This window comes from Anser cygnoides, chromosome 5 (genome assembly GCF_040182565.1).
Source record: "Anser cygnoides isolate HZ-2024a breed goose chromosome 5, Taihu_goose_T2T_genome, whole genome shotgun sequence".
Classification (NCBI taxonomy): domain Eukaryota; kingdom Metazoa; phylum Chordata; class Aves; order Anseriformes; family Anatidae; genus Anser; species Anser cygnoides.
In genome coordinates, this window is record NC_089877.1 from 4,223,228 (window position 1) to 4,235,906 (window position 12,679).

Consider the following 12,679-nt stretch of genomic DNA (forward strand, 5'->3'; position numbering starts at 1 on the left):
TGGTGGGGTCTGGCTTGTTTCCGTGCTGGTCAGAGCAGGTCTGGGGCAGCGCCATGTCCATGCTGCATGCTGTAGGCTGTGCAGTGTTGTACCTTCCATGTCTGACACCTCCAGCCTCTTCCCATCACCTGTCATGACCTGTCAGAGGATGGAGAGCCCCACATGCGTCCACAAACACCATTCGTGCCCCTTGTGGAGAGCTGCCCGAGACCACCACAGGGGGCTTCACGGCATCCCTGGAGACCCGTTTCTAGGCCTAAGGGATGGGCAAAGCCAGACCTTGCTGCTTAGGGGAGCCCCAGCATCCCAGAGGAGCTTGTGTTGTAACACCCATGCCTCGGTCAATAACTTCACCCACAGTTACCAGATGCAGGATGGGTACCTGCCAATCAGCACCAGAAAGTGCTCCCTGAAACTTCTGGCCTGCTGCCGTGAGCCTGTGGGTGGTGAGTTCAGGGTTGAAAGCCGAGATAACACCTGCAAGCTCTGTCCCCGGGCTCTTCTCATTCTGTGTTCCCAGCAGCAACATGTGCCACCTGTGTGAGGGTGCTTCGGGGGATTTGCATCCTTCCAGGCTCACATCCCCACCTTGGTGGGCCACTTACCTCTCACGTTGCAGCTGGTGGTGCCCAGCAGCCACAATGACGGTGCCTGCCGTCTCTGCAACTTGGGGGGCTCCGCATGGGAATAAACTGTGTCTTCCCGCTCACCCAGGACCCCTCCAGCATCACTGCCACCAGTGCCCAGGGTCTCGGGACAGCAGGTGAGTGTACAGTACAGTGCTGTCTCTGCATATACATCTCAGGGCAGTGAAAGACAACCCCACAAACCACAGCTGGACTTCCTTGACCAGAAAACGAGCTATCTTAGTCAATGCACACAGTCACTTCGTGTACCACAGTACAACTGGAGCCTTTTCCCTGCACACGACACAGACATGAGGTTGTTTGATTCACCACCAAAGGCTGGCTTCCTATCCCTTCATATGAGATGAAACTTCTCAGTTTCCCCTAATGCTTGTAAGTACTGTGTTTCTTGCATTTATGATCAGAGCAATGAGAGAGAGGCAAGACAACAGAAAGATTGTTCTGGTGTAGAAAGTGCCTGGCCATCCAAAACAGCATCTGAATCCCAAGCTTGGGAACAGCCACGTTTTCACATGCCGTTTTGGGCATGCTACCCATGGTCCTGCTGCCTCAAAACGGAAAGCGGGAGTTGGCTCCTACCTCCTTCCTCAAGAATAGAATAGAATAGGATTTCAGCTGGAAGGGACCTACAAAGATTATCAAGTTCATTGTCTGATACAAAGTTAAAACATATCATTAAGAAACCTCTGCCACTCACCTTGAGAAAAACTGGGAGCTTGGGGGCATATCTTGGTTGGTTTCTCTTTTCCTTGACTCAGTAGGTCATGCAGCTGTCAGAGCTGTGATGTCAAATTCATATTTCCACCGCTCAGACAAAGCTCACACACCGGTACTGTTCATCTAATCCACTTCATTATGATATTTAGGCTGGAACAGAGAAAGAAGGGGTGAGAAATTACTTAGGCAAATTGGACTACTTCAGCTGGGCCTGACAAAACACATTGCAAATTACAGGGTGTGCAATCTGAAAGGTGTCCACTTCAGCACTTTATAGAAGATGGTTGAAAAGTCCAGAAGGCTGAAAAGGATAAATATTTGAAAAAGGGAGAAAAGGAAGAGTAGAGAATTATGGATCAGTCACCTTCATCTCATTTTCTGGGAAAACAAATAAATAAAGTATTAAAACAAGTAATTAAACTATTTGGAAATACCTGTAAGAAAACAAGATAACTGACAACCAATGTGTTCTTCTCCAAGAACAAATTGTGTCAAACCAAAATATTTTTCTTCTATGATTCAGTAACAGGCCTTTGAGTAGGAGGAAGCAGTAGGTGTTCTATATCTTGATTTTAGTAACGTTTCAGACACTGTGTTACCTGATGTTCTTATAAACAGGCTAGCTCATCTTTAGATGGCAGCACCACAGGAGAGCCAGAGCAGGTGGGAGCACTGGACACAATTTTCAGTGGTTCATTGATAAAGGTGAGGGTAGTACCACACAACTATCCAGAAGACCTGACACAATCTAGTATTACTAAATATTTCAGTAATAATCTGCATGATGAAGCAAGAAAGCACATCTCCTAGGTTTTCAAAAGCTGTGTGCTGGAGGACAGAACTAGAACTCTGCACAGCCACAAAAAGTTGAAGAAACCTGAAACTGAATGTAATTCACTAAAAATACTTGCATTGTTCCATACGTAGACAATTTGTCTACATTTCCCTAGAAGTCATACATGCCTGCTTCATTGCAGTTAGGCATATTAGAAAATTAGAAAATTGGGCATATTAGAAAAGAATGAAGCAAAACAACAACAAAAATTTTACTTTTCCCTTCCCTGTGCTGACACAATTGTTTTCCCTTGCTTCTTGGTATTAATACCTGAGTTTGAACTCCCTCTTTTTACCGACATACCTTCAGAAGCCCCCTTTCTTGCATTTTATTTCTCTTTCTAGCTTGCAATGTAATCTACACCATAAATGCTTATGTTATCATTTTAGTATAAATCCTTAGTACGATGACCTACATTTCATTTTCTGCATGTTTCCTTCTTATACAGAGATCAAAGAAGCGCTAATGATTGAGGCACTCTGGTCTCACTAAAATTCCCATCCTTTTTTTACATTGAGGTGGTTTGTGCTTATGCTTCATAGCATTTCTTTAGCAAACTGCAAACTCTGCTTTTTTCCTATAAATTCACTTTTTGCAAGGCCACTCACTTGCAGTCTCATTGCTATTTCCCTTTACCCTTTCATGACCCATTCCTGGATTATTTTTCAGAGAGGATTTTTCTAGAATTCATCGTCCCAGTGTTTCAGCACCTCGGCTGGATGCAGAGAGCGGTCCAGTTAATGCTGAAAACTCCACATCCACACAGGAGCAAAATGCGCTAGGAATCATGTACTGAAATTCATGACCTTGAAATAGCACAGTTCCATAGCACAGATGGAGTTTTCCAGATGTCTGAGGCTATGAAATGATGAGATTTAAAAGGTTCGGTGCTTCAGAGTGGTTTAAACAACTGAGATTGCAGTATAGGGTAGATACAGTGGAGGTAAATTTAAACAGGCACATTTATATAGGGTACGCTTTTGGTACCCAAACTAATTTACCCACTGTCTCTACAATGTGCACTTCCGTCTGCAAGATACGTACATCTTGAGGGCAGCAGAAGGCTTGCCCTTGGTTTAAATGAGATGTACGGGATTCTTCCTTGAGTCACCACAACCTGTCTGGTAGAAATAACCTCTCTGGTGCTGGCTGTCCTGTGTTTGATTCTTCAGGATATCACGTGCCTATCGCTTGGTGGCAACTGAAACAACTGAAAATCCATATAATGTGGGCTCACCCCCTAGCCCACTGGGCCAAAAGAGCTGTCCTTGAAAGCACTCACTTCATCTTTGAAATCTCCAGTGCTAAAAACAGGGCAGTAAGGATTCTCCACCTAGGTGGTGCCTTAAAACAGTTGCTGCTGTTAGCAAGGGGGTTTTGTACAGCAAGGTCCTGTCCATACAGTTTCACAGATACAGAAATATTATTCTTTCTCTGGCTAAAAACTGCTTGGGGACATGAATTTCTTTTAAGCAGATATTTTTCCTGTCCCCACTCTTTTTAATGCATGCTATCACCAGAATGTGATGTTTCTTCACGCTTCCAAGATCTGCAACGACAGTTGCCCAAACTATTGAAGCTTCCTTTACTATTATGGTTGACTCTAACTACTGGCTGTGGTTGCTTATTAAGCATGGGGGGGCATCTCTGCACTAGTAAATAAAGGACAGGCTAGTCTGTCTGTGCTTTCAAATGTCACAGCCTGCTGAAATCACTGCTATTGCCTAGTGAAACTGTTTTCTCAGCCTACGACAATTTGCCTCAGTGCTGTCATTTTGTCATGTAAAGGTTAGGGACGGGTGAACAGGAGAGGGTTCAGCAGTTCATTTTCTTTGGACATGAGAGCTGAGATACCAATGTAAAAACCTTGTAAAACATATCCTTTTCTCCTGTCTACCATTCTTGCTGTTTCTCTTTCCATTCTGTGGGCAGCTCCTTGTTGGTAAGCTCCCTCTCTACTGATTTCCTCTGCAAATCTTGTCCTCTGATTCCTCCACCAAGTCCTGCAGCCCCGTGGTCTCATCACATGATGAACAATGAAGTCACCTCCATTTCCACCCTCTTTCCATCATTGACAGGCCAAGGAGCCCCTCTCAGGATATAGGCTGTTCTGAGGTACTGCCGAGCACCAGCTTAAAGACCCGGAAGGGTGTTTTTCCAAAGCTCAACAAAGACACTACCCAAATGAAATTATTCTCTCCTGGTTTGCCCCAGTTATCTATGGGGAAATAGGAGTGGAAGAATAGCTTCAGGTGACAAAATAGGCTGTTTCAGCAATTTCTTCAGCAATTCCTCTTCCACTCCTCCTCCCCCCGCACTGATCTGCATATATCAAGGAAATGCTATATGCATCATAGAATACCCTATGTTCAGAATACCTTTGGCTTGGCTCCAGAAGCACTTGAAATGCTTTTGGTTCAAAGGTGATGTTGGCAGACTTCCCCAAATCCATCATACTTTGACCAGTGAGGTCTACTGCCAAGAAGAAGAAAAGTATTCATTCAAATATGCAAAACTAATTTGTACTAAGATTTCAGCTGAGCAATTAACATTCAGTTTTTTGTATTTGCTCATGTTGTTTCTTACCATTAATCTACAAGAGTGTTATCGGCGGGTCACAATGGTGGATTCTGTACAAATGTTATAAGACCCAGTTGCTGTCACACGAAAGTTATAGACTGAATAGACAGGAGAAATATTATTTTCCCCTTTGCAGACAGGGCATTCAAGCACAGACATGCTAAGGAATATGCCTGAGGATACGCAGAAAGCTGTATCAGTCAAGTGAGCCATACTGGGGAATAAACAACACAAGCCCTCTACACATTCTTTCTGCAGATGCTCTGTATCTTCCTTCAGATCAGCCTGTTAATTTGCACCAGCAGTACTGCAGCTGAAGAAGCTGCTGAAGTAGTTTTTCTTTTTGTTGTCATTTTTAGGTACATGAGAAGAAAGGACTGAAGTCCATATGAATCCATGAGATCACTGTAGGAATGAATTCACTCAAACGTTTTATGCTTTTACAACAGCAACAACATTGTATTACGTTTGTTTATGCTTTTAAATCACTGAAAATCAGAATCCATCTGAAAAGTGAAAGTGAACCTAGCAACTGAAGAATGGGGAAATTAAGGTAAAAACAAACAGGACAGCTTGATAGCAAGTGCATGATAAACAGACATTTTACTAAAAAGGAGACTTTTCAGATATTTCCATGACATGTTGTTGCCACTTGAAATGTGGTGCCTTCTGGTGCTGTCTCAGAATATCTGGCAGAACATGTTGTATGTAATCAGATGCTATTTTTTCAATGTATAACTTTTTTAAATTCTGCCTTCTCCGATAAGCATAGTGCAAGACGAATGTTCTACTTGCTAAATAATCTCCTTCAGAAAAAATGAACAAGCCTATCCCCAGGATTCTCCAGCAACCTCCAACTCCCGTTTTTAAAAGTTCACAGTAATAATATAGCAAAATGTTTAAAATGCCTTGGCTCACTATCAAATCTATTAAGGGAAAAGATATTCAGAAAGCACACGTAGTAGTAATCACAGGAAATAATAATGGAATAAGTTATACCACTTGATCATTAAACCTATTGTTAAATCTAGATCTATCTTCTTACTAGTAATGTAGAATAAACAGCCACATCGAGGAGTTTTGACACTGTGAAAGTGCGAGCATTCACTACTCACTGACTTCACCGGAGTTAATCCTGTGCTTAAAGTGCACTTTTTTTTTTGCTACCTTGTTGAGTTGGGATGCTACTCAATAATATTTCAGCAAACTCTTACCCGGCTAAGTAGTTTCTTGGTTCCCCAGGTAGAATGTACATGTGGACATTTTCCAAAAGCATTTGCAATGTGAGGGCCTGATTTTAATCTGCAATGTTTTAAAAAACAAAGGATGAAAAGGAAACTGGTGAAAATGGAAATCAGCAGAGACAATTCTAAATAACACATTCAGTGGTGGTGCGAAGGTTTGTAAGACATCTCGCCTGAGGTCAGCACATCTTCGGTGGCCGCGGCAGAGCTCACACAGGAAGCTAGCAGCTTTTTCTCACGTTACCACATTGGCGAGGAGCCGTGCACAGAAGCACAGTGAATGACCTGCAGTTTGGCTGGGTTCTGGCATCAAGCTCAATGCATTAGATTTGCACTTCTTCACAACAGCTTATAAGACGCAAGTAAATATTTGCGCACTTGGCTTCAAGCAAATGAAAACATTGAAGTTCTCGCTTGAGAACTGCCTTTTAACAAGGAACGCAGTGAAACAGGAGTTGATTAGGAGATTAGATTCAACTGTGCCAAGGTCTCCGCAACTGCGGCATGTACTGTACCGTTGTGGACGAGATGCAGCCTGGCTCCCTGCACGGAACATCCACCCACGCCATTTGAAGCTCTGCTTTCCTGATTGCAGGCGAGAGGGAAGTTGCAAGTTGTCTCTCCACCTGTTGTATCACAGCCATCCTCTCAAATACAAGGCCTCCTATCCCCCTCGGTTTCCTAGAAGAAGGGCTTAGGTTTGTCTGCTTTACCCACTGACTCCCCAGGGATCTCAATCCACACATCTTCCAGGCAACGATGGTTACTCAGACTGCATGTGCCCTGGACAGCCCTCTATGTCTTTTTTAACTTTTTGAGCATTCTGGCATGTGGCTGTGACTGCTGCCTCCACAGCTCTCAGGAAACATCACAGGCTGAGGACTACATGTTTTGCTGGAGAAAAATGCAGATGACAAGTGGCTGTGCCATGCAGATCAGGAAAAGAGAGAAAGCAAAGAGAGATTTGCTTGCTGCCAGCTTCTTGGGAGATGGTGGAGAGAGCAGGAGAGGGAAGATGTAAGGAGGCTGTGTAAACAGCTCCTATGGATGGGGGCATGGGACTTGTAAGGGCTAGAAAGGCAAGGAGTGGAAAGGAGGGCTAGAAAGGCAAGTTACTTAGATCCTGCAGGACAAAAAGGCTCTCTTTCACCAAGGAAACCTTCTCTCTCCCTGTCCACAGGGACACAGGACCTTCTTTCCTGTCCTCTCCCTTTTTTATCCTGTGAGAAGTTGGCCATTTACCCCAGGCTTCTGGCCAAAACACACTCTTCATGGAATGGCCATGCCTTCTGAACCTCATGAAAGGCCATGTGAACTTCAGATGTTGTACCTCCCCTCTTGTGGAGAGGAGATTCCCCAAGAGTCGCTATGTGGTCCGAAGCCTGGTGCCATTTTCTGTCCTTATGACTTAACATGGGCACCTAAAGAGGTCTCTAAAAAGAGGGACACACAGCAGACATTACTCCTCCATATTTCACTAACTGGCTTACCAGGCACTTCTTAGGAGCGTAACTCAGGGACTCCAGAGGGAGCCAGCGATTCTTCTGGCAGAAGGTGCCACTCTTTCCCTCTGCCAATTGCCCCCCAAAAGAAAGTCATAGAAAAGCAGCCCACTTACTTAGGCAGGAGCAAGAAGTACTGGCCCAGGAGACAGCTGAGCTGATGCAGGCTGGGAGACTCTGTGGGGTCTAGAAATGGGACCCAAAGGACACCTTCTCCTTGCAACTCTCCTACAAGCTCTCCTTGCAAGCTCTCCTAGGTTGGAGAGCTATGATAGCTATTCGTGTTAGTACTGGCATTAAGCTTTTTACACGTTGGCTCAAAGCGATAATGAGGAGATTTTGGCTTCCAAGTGCTTTCATCAAGCCAGGCCTCCACATTTCCTGAAAATGCAGTTTGTTGAAAGCAAGATTTCACACCATGTTTGACCAAACTTTTTTATAATTCCTGCCCTCAGAAAAGTAAAGTAATTTCTCATTCTCTGTTGTAGGAAGTCATAAAAACAAACCTATCATTAATTCATGCCCTACAGGCTTTTTTCTTTTGGTACTTGCCTTATTATTAGAGAACCTTTCTAGATAATTGGGCAACGAAGTATTCATGTTTTCCAGGGCAGGGGGTGAGGAACAGACATTTTTTTCCAGAAAGAAACAGAACAATATCTAAGGAAGATTTTTTTTTTTTTTTTATTTTTTTTTTTTTTACTTTGTTGACCTTTTAATGTGGTCTGCATCCGAGCAGGGATGTATCCTCTCCACTTCTTTCTTTCATGTCAGTCAGGATTTAATAACATGAGAGGCTTAGTGCACGGACCATCATTTCTCACCATTTGGGAATGAAACAGACATGGTTATAGCAGTTACATCCACAAGCTGCGTGATCGTGTTATTCTCATGTTTCAACATATAAAAAAGGTGCCCTAAGGATAACAAGCAGTTCTAAATAACATACACATTACATAGGTGCTCCTGTTGCATATTTTTGACACCCCTGAACAGTCAGAAAGAAGATTTATGACTCTCATGCCAACTGATAACATCAAGACAGGCTGCAGTGACTACCCAGAGCCGTCCTGAAAACAGACTGGTCTCTGAGCAAACACAGCAGTTCAGGTGGGAACACCTAGCTATGTACAGCTTAGAAGGGCAGTTTAAATTGCAGCACATTTAGAAACAGGCATTATTTATTGCAGCAGCCACAGCTAGAGTCAGCACTTGTCTCTGACTTGGTTCTGTGATAAAGGGTCATGCTCTTGTTAGGGGTATGGACAAGAACTACCCACAGCAGCTCATAGCTATGCAAAGAGGTAATCTCCGTTGAGGGGGAACGACATCAAGTCATTAATCTTGCATTCCATTTCGGATCTCTCCCACACGAATAGAGGAAGGTGTGTCATGACTCAGTTCGTTGCCAAAATAGCACAATGTTGTACTTCTTTGTTTCAACAGATCATTTATTTTTTCTCTAAGAATGAATTTGATTTGAGCTCTCAGCCTTGAAATACCACAGTGAGCTTCATTAAGAGCAGTTTACCTTCAGTGAACGACTAACAAGCCCCCAGTGCTTTGGGAAGTGCAGCAGACTGTACGCTCTCCACGCAGCTAAGCTAACAGGTCACATCGCCAGCAACAGCCATGCCTTTCCTCTTCCTTCAGCTCATGTTAAATGCAAGACAGCAATGGTCTGTGGCAAGTGGTAGGGAGAGAAGATTGACAGCAAGACCCCTGAGAGAGCTGGACTTCGTGGGAGGAAGCCCAGGGGAAACAGGGTGACCCCACTGCTGGGGATTTGAATCAGATTTCTACCTTGTTCATCGAGAGTCTTCAGAGGCTGCACCCGAAGCCTTGTGCTCTGCCACATGCCTTATTCGCACATATACTTTACTCGCTCCTTCATTCAATATTATTTTTTCTTAGAAATGTCAGAACTGGTTTCAACTCTGGGCTAATATTTCAGGGATGTAGGAAGAATTTTAAAACAGGTTCATTAAGGCTTTGTAAAATCTTAATGCGTTCGACATGCACTTGTCTTTTATACATCAGTCCGGCTTTCTCAACAGAAAAAAAATGAAGACAAGGAATCCCTACTTAGACAAATACCTGCTTAAAAGCACTGGATGCACAACCAAGCCATTGAAAGTTTTTGTTTGTTTAGGGAAATACACAAGTGCATGCATGGCTACTAACAAGCTGTTGAGTTCTCCATGATACAGTCACCATATTAAAAGAAAAATACATGATAATACAAAGTTGGTTGCAGAAGTCAGAGTAATTGGTTAAATTTTCCATGATTTTTCCCTACTGAATGATAAATATATATTTATATCACTTACTGATACACTCCATTGAGATTAAGATGAGCTGGATTTCATTTCAATATTGGGTTCCTGAGCAATGGCAAGCACAGCTAACACAGAAGTTGGAAATCATCACAAGGTAAGCAAAGTACTCAGGAAATCACCCCCAGAGTGCCATTTTAACAGTCCCTTATTAAAGGAATTAATGCAACAATGATTGCAATTGGTGAGGATGTTACTGCAGAGTTAATACGAAATCTGAACTATAAATTATGACAGAAAAAGGGCTCCTGCAGTCCCTATGAAAGGCACATGAAGAAAAAGGACATACAACTACTTTTTTAATGACGTAGTGTTTATCTGGAAGCCATCTGGAAGTTCACCACAAAGTGCATTACTTCTTCTCGGTAACTGATAACCTGATAAACAGAGGCAATTCCCTTCCACCTTTACACCGATACAGCCTTCCCTCACACTGCAATAGGGTAGGCTGCAGAACACATGCAAAAGATTTGCCCAAGGTCACAAACACAGTGTCACTCACGTTACCCTAGTCTTCAGAATGGAACCTGCGCTGTTGGAGAGTCCCCAGGACCTCCCTTTGACATTGCCATAGAGGTTCAGTGAACTTTTGGAAGTGATACACATGCTTCACTGTTGCAATGAGATGTTTGGATTTATCCAGTCATTATTTCCAAAATTATTCACTACTAACAATAGTGATAAATATAAGTATCCAAGACAGGAGGTACTCTATAATCCAGCATCCAATATCTATACTTATTAAACATTTTAAAAGGACAAGCCTAGGAGAACTAAAGCTCAAGGACTGGGATTCAATACATACATCCTTCTAGGGCAAAGTCTCCTGAGTCTTTCAATTCCAGACAGCACCTGCCCAGAAGTTACTGTTTGCACAAGTTACTAGTGATCTTGGACTTCGCCCTTCCTCAAATACCATGTATAAAAATCAACAATACAAACAATAACCCCCCGGCAGCAGCTGAAACAAATCAGTAGAATGAGAAAAACAAAGAATAAACCCCCACACATATGACGACGCTGGACAAACACTAAAGTGGAGCTGCGGTCCAGTTGGCAATAGCCCTTCACCTCCACTTGAAATCCTGGAAGAGCCAGACATGATTTAAACAGGATACATGTTAGGGAGAAAGAATGGATCCACTTGCACAGTATTTGCAGTGACAGTAATTTATTCAGTAACAAGAAGCTCTTGCCTGCCCTGCCACAAACTTCTAGTAAACAGATTCTGTATTTCTCTCTCTCCACCTACTTCCTATTCCTGTCTTCCTTGCCACTCATTAATCTCTCTGCAGTCAAGAGTCTCAGCATCTGATGTATCACTTCACTAGCACTCATTTCTTCAATTAAACTCTCACCAAGGACATCCCTCACTGGAGAAGCTTGACCACCACTCAGTAAGGTTATTGCTGGCTTCACTCCTTGGCCTCCCAAGATCCACACAGCTCTTCCCTACTTTGCCCTTTCTCCCTTTCATTCCTTAAGGCTTTCCTAAGCATCTCTTGCTGAACCTTCATGCCTTCAACATCATCTCCCGCCTCCAGCTATACCTTGCTAAAAATTAGACTTTGTTAAAGCACTTTGGAGGCAGAATTACAGTTAACAGAAGTTTTTTTGCTTTGTTTTTTTTAAAAAAGATCATGAATGTCTAAGATCAGAGACCATATATCAATGTAATGCAGTGTCCTCAAGCTATATTTGATGCATCTGTAAATCCAGAAATAGCAATAACAGTGAGGACAGGAATTGCTGAGCATTTCCAAGAGCTGTGGTGCATATGCCATGGATAAAATATTCCTATGTATAATCATTCTTATCATATATGTATATATATACACATACTGTGAATAAAGTGAAAGCATCAGAGCAAAAGAAATAGAAGTGTCTAAAGAAGACGAGAAAGACTAAATGATACGTCCATTTCAATATTAATCCATTTCACAGTTTTCCTAATTTCACTAAAAGAGATCATTACAATCAAGTAGCATTATTCTGGAAGCTGGTTAGTTTAAAATACATATATCATCAGCTCTTGCTATAACCATTTTTCATTTCCATGTCCAGTCACTCTGCCTTTGGGATCAAAGCACATTTTCTCCCCCCATCTGCTCTTCCTGGAGAGATTTTACAGTACTCCCTCACGGTGCCTCCCCACAGTTCCAGTGAAGAACTTGGTGTAGTCTGGGGCTATAGATAGAGCATGACAAATTTCATAGGAAAAGATGATTAATCTGCTTCTTGAAAGTTAACTTTCAGGTTATCTGCCAGATTACAGTTTTAATTTAGGTAGTGCCTAGGAATATCAGACAAATTAGGAAACTATTTCTGACCAAAACAGAGAGATAAATAACACAATTTTTGCCACTTCTAGTAAGAAAAAAAAAAAAAAAAAAAAAAAAAGATTGCCAAATCCTAAGCCTAGCTCAGCTAGCTACAGCGCAGCAGCAGGTTCTGACACAGTGGAGACACCAAACAGTAAAGGGTGACCCAGGTAGGTGAGAAAACAGGCAATAGAAAAGGGAATGAGATCTAACAGGAAAAGAAGAACTTTAAGGACATGGCTCCTTATTTGCCCACACACAGTCTTCTAAAGCTGTGCTAATGGTCCCTGTAACAGTTTGCCATGAAGTATTTTCATTACTTCAGTTTGTTTTCATTCACGGGGAGTCACTCAAGAGTTAGCTACTGGAAAGCAATATCAAAGTTATGAAAAGATGCATGATAGAGTCCCAATTTTAAATAGACCTGGAAGCGAGCCTTGCCCTTACATCTTCACTGGAGGAGAAAGGTGGAAACCTGTACACAGCTGATAAATACT

The 12,679-nt window shown here is 42.6% G+C and overlaps 1 long non-coding RNA gene across 1 annotated transcript; it reads right to left on the reverse strand.

Moving 5' to 3' along the window:
- LOC106040940 (uncharacterized) lies at positions 1 to 4,849 on the reverse strand. Its single transcript, XR_001210142.3, has 3 exons — positions 4,578 to 4,849; positions 1,345 to 1,514; positions 1 to 138 (listed from the first exon to the last, which is right to left on the reverse strand). It is a non-coding gene; the product is annotated as an uncharacterized lncRNA (long non-coding RNA).
- Between the last annotated feature and the right edge of the window lie 7,830 nt (positions 4,850 to 12,679).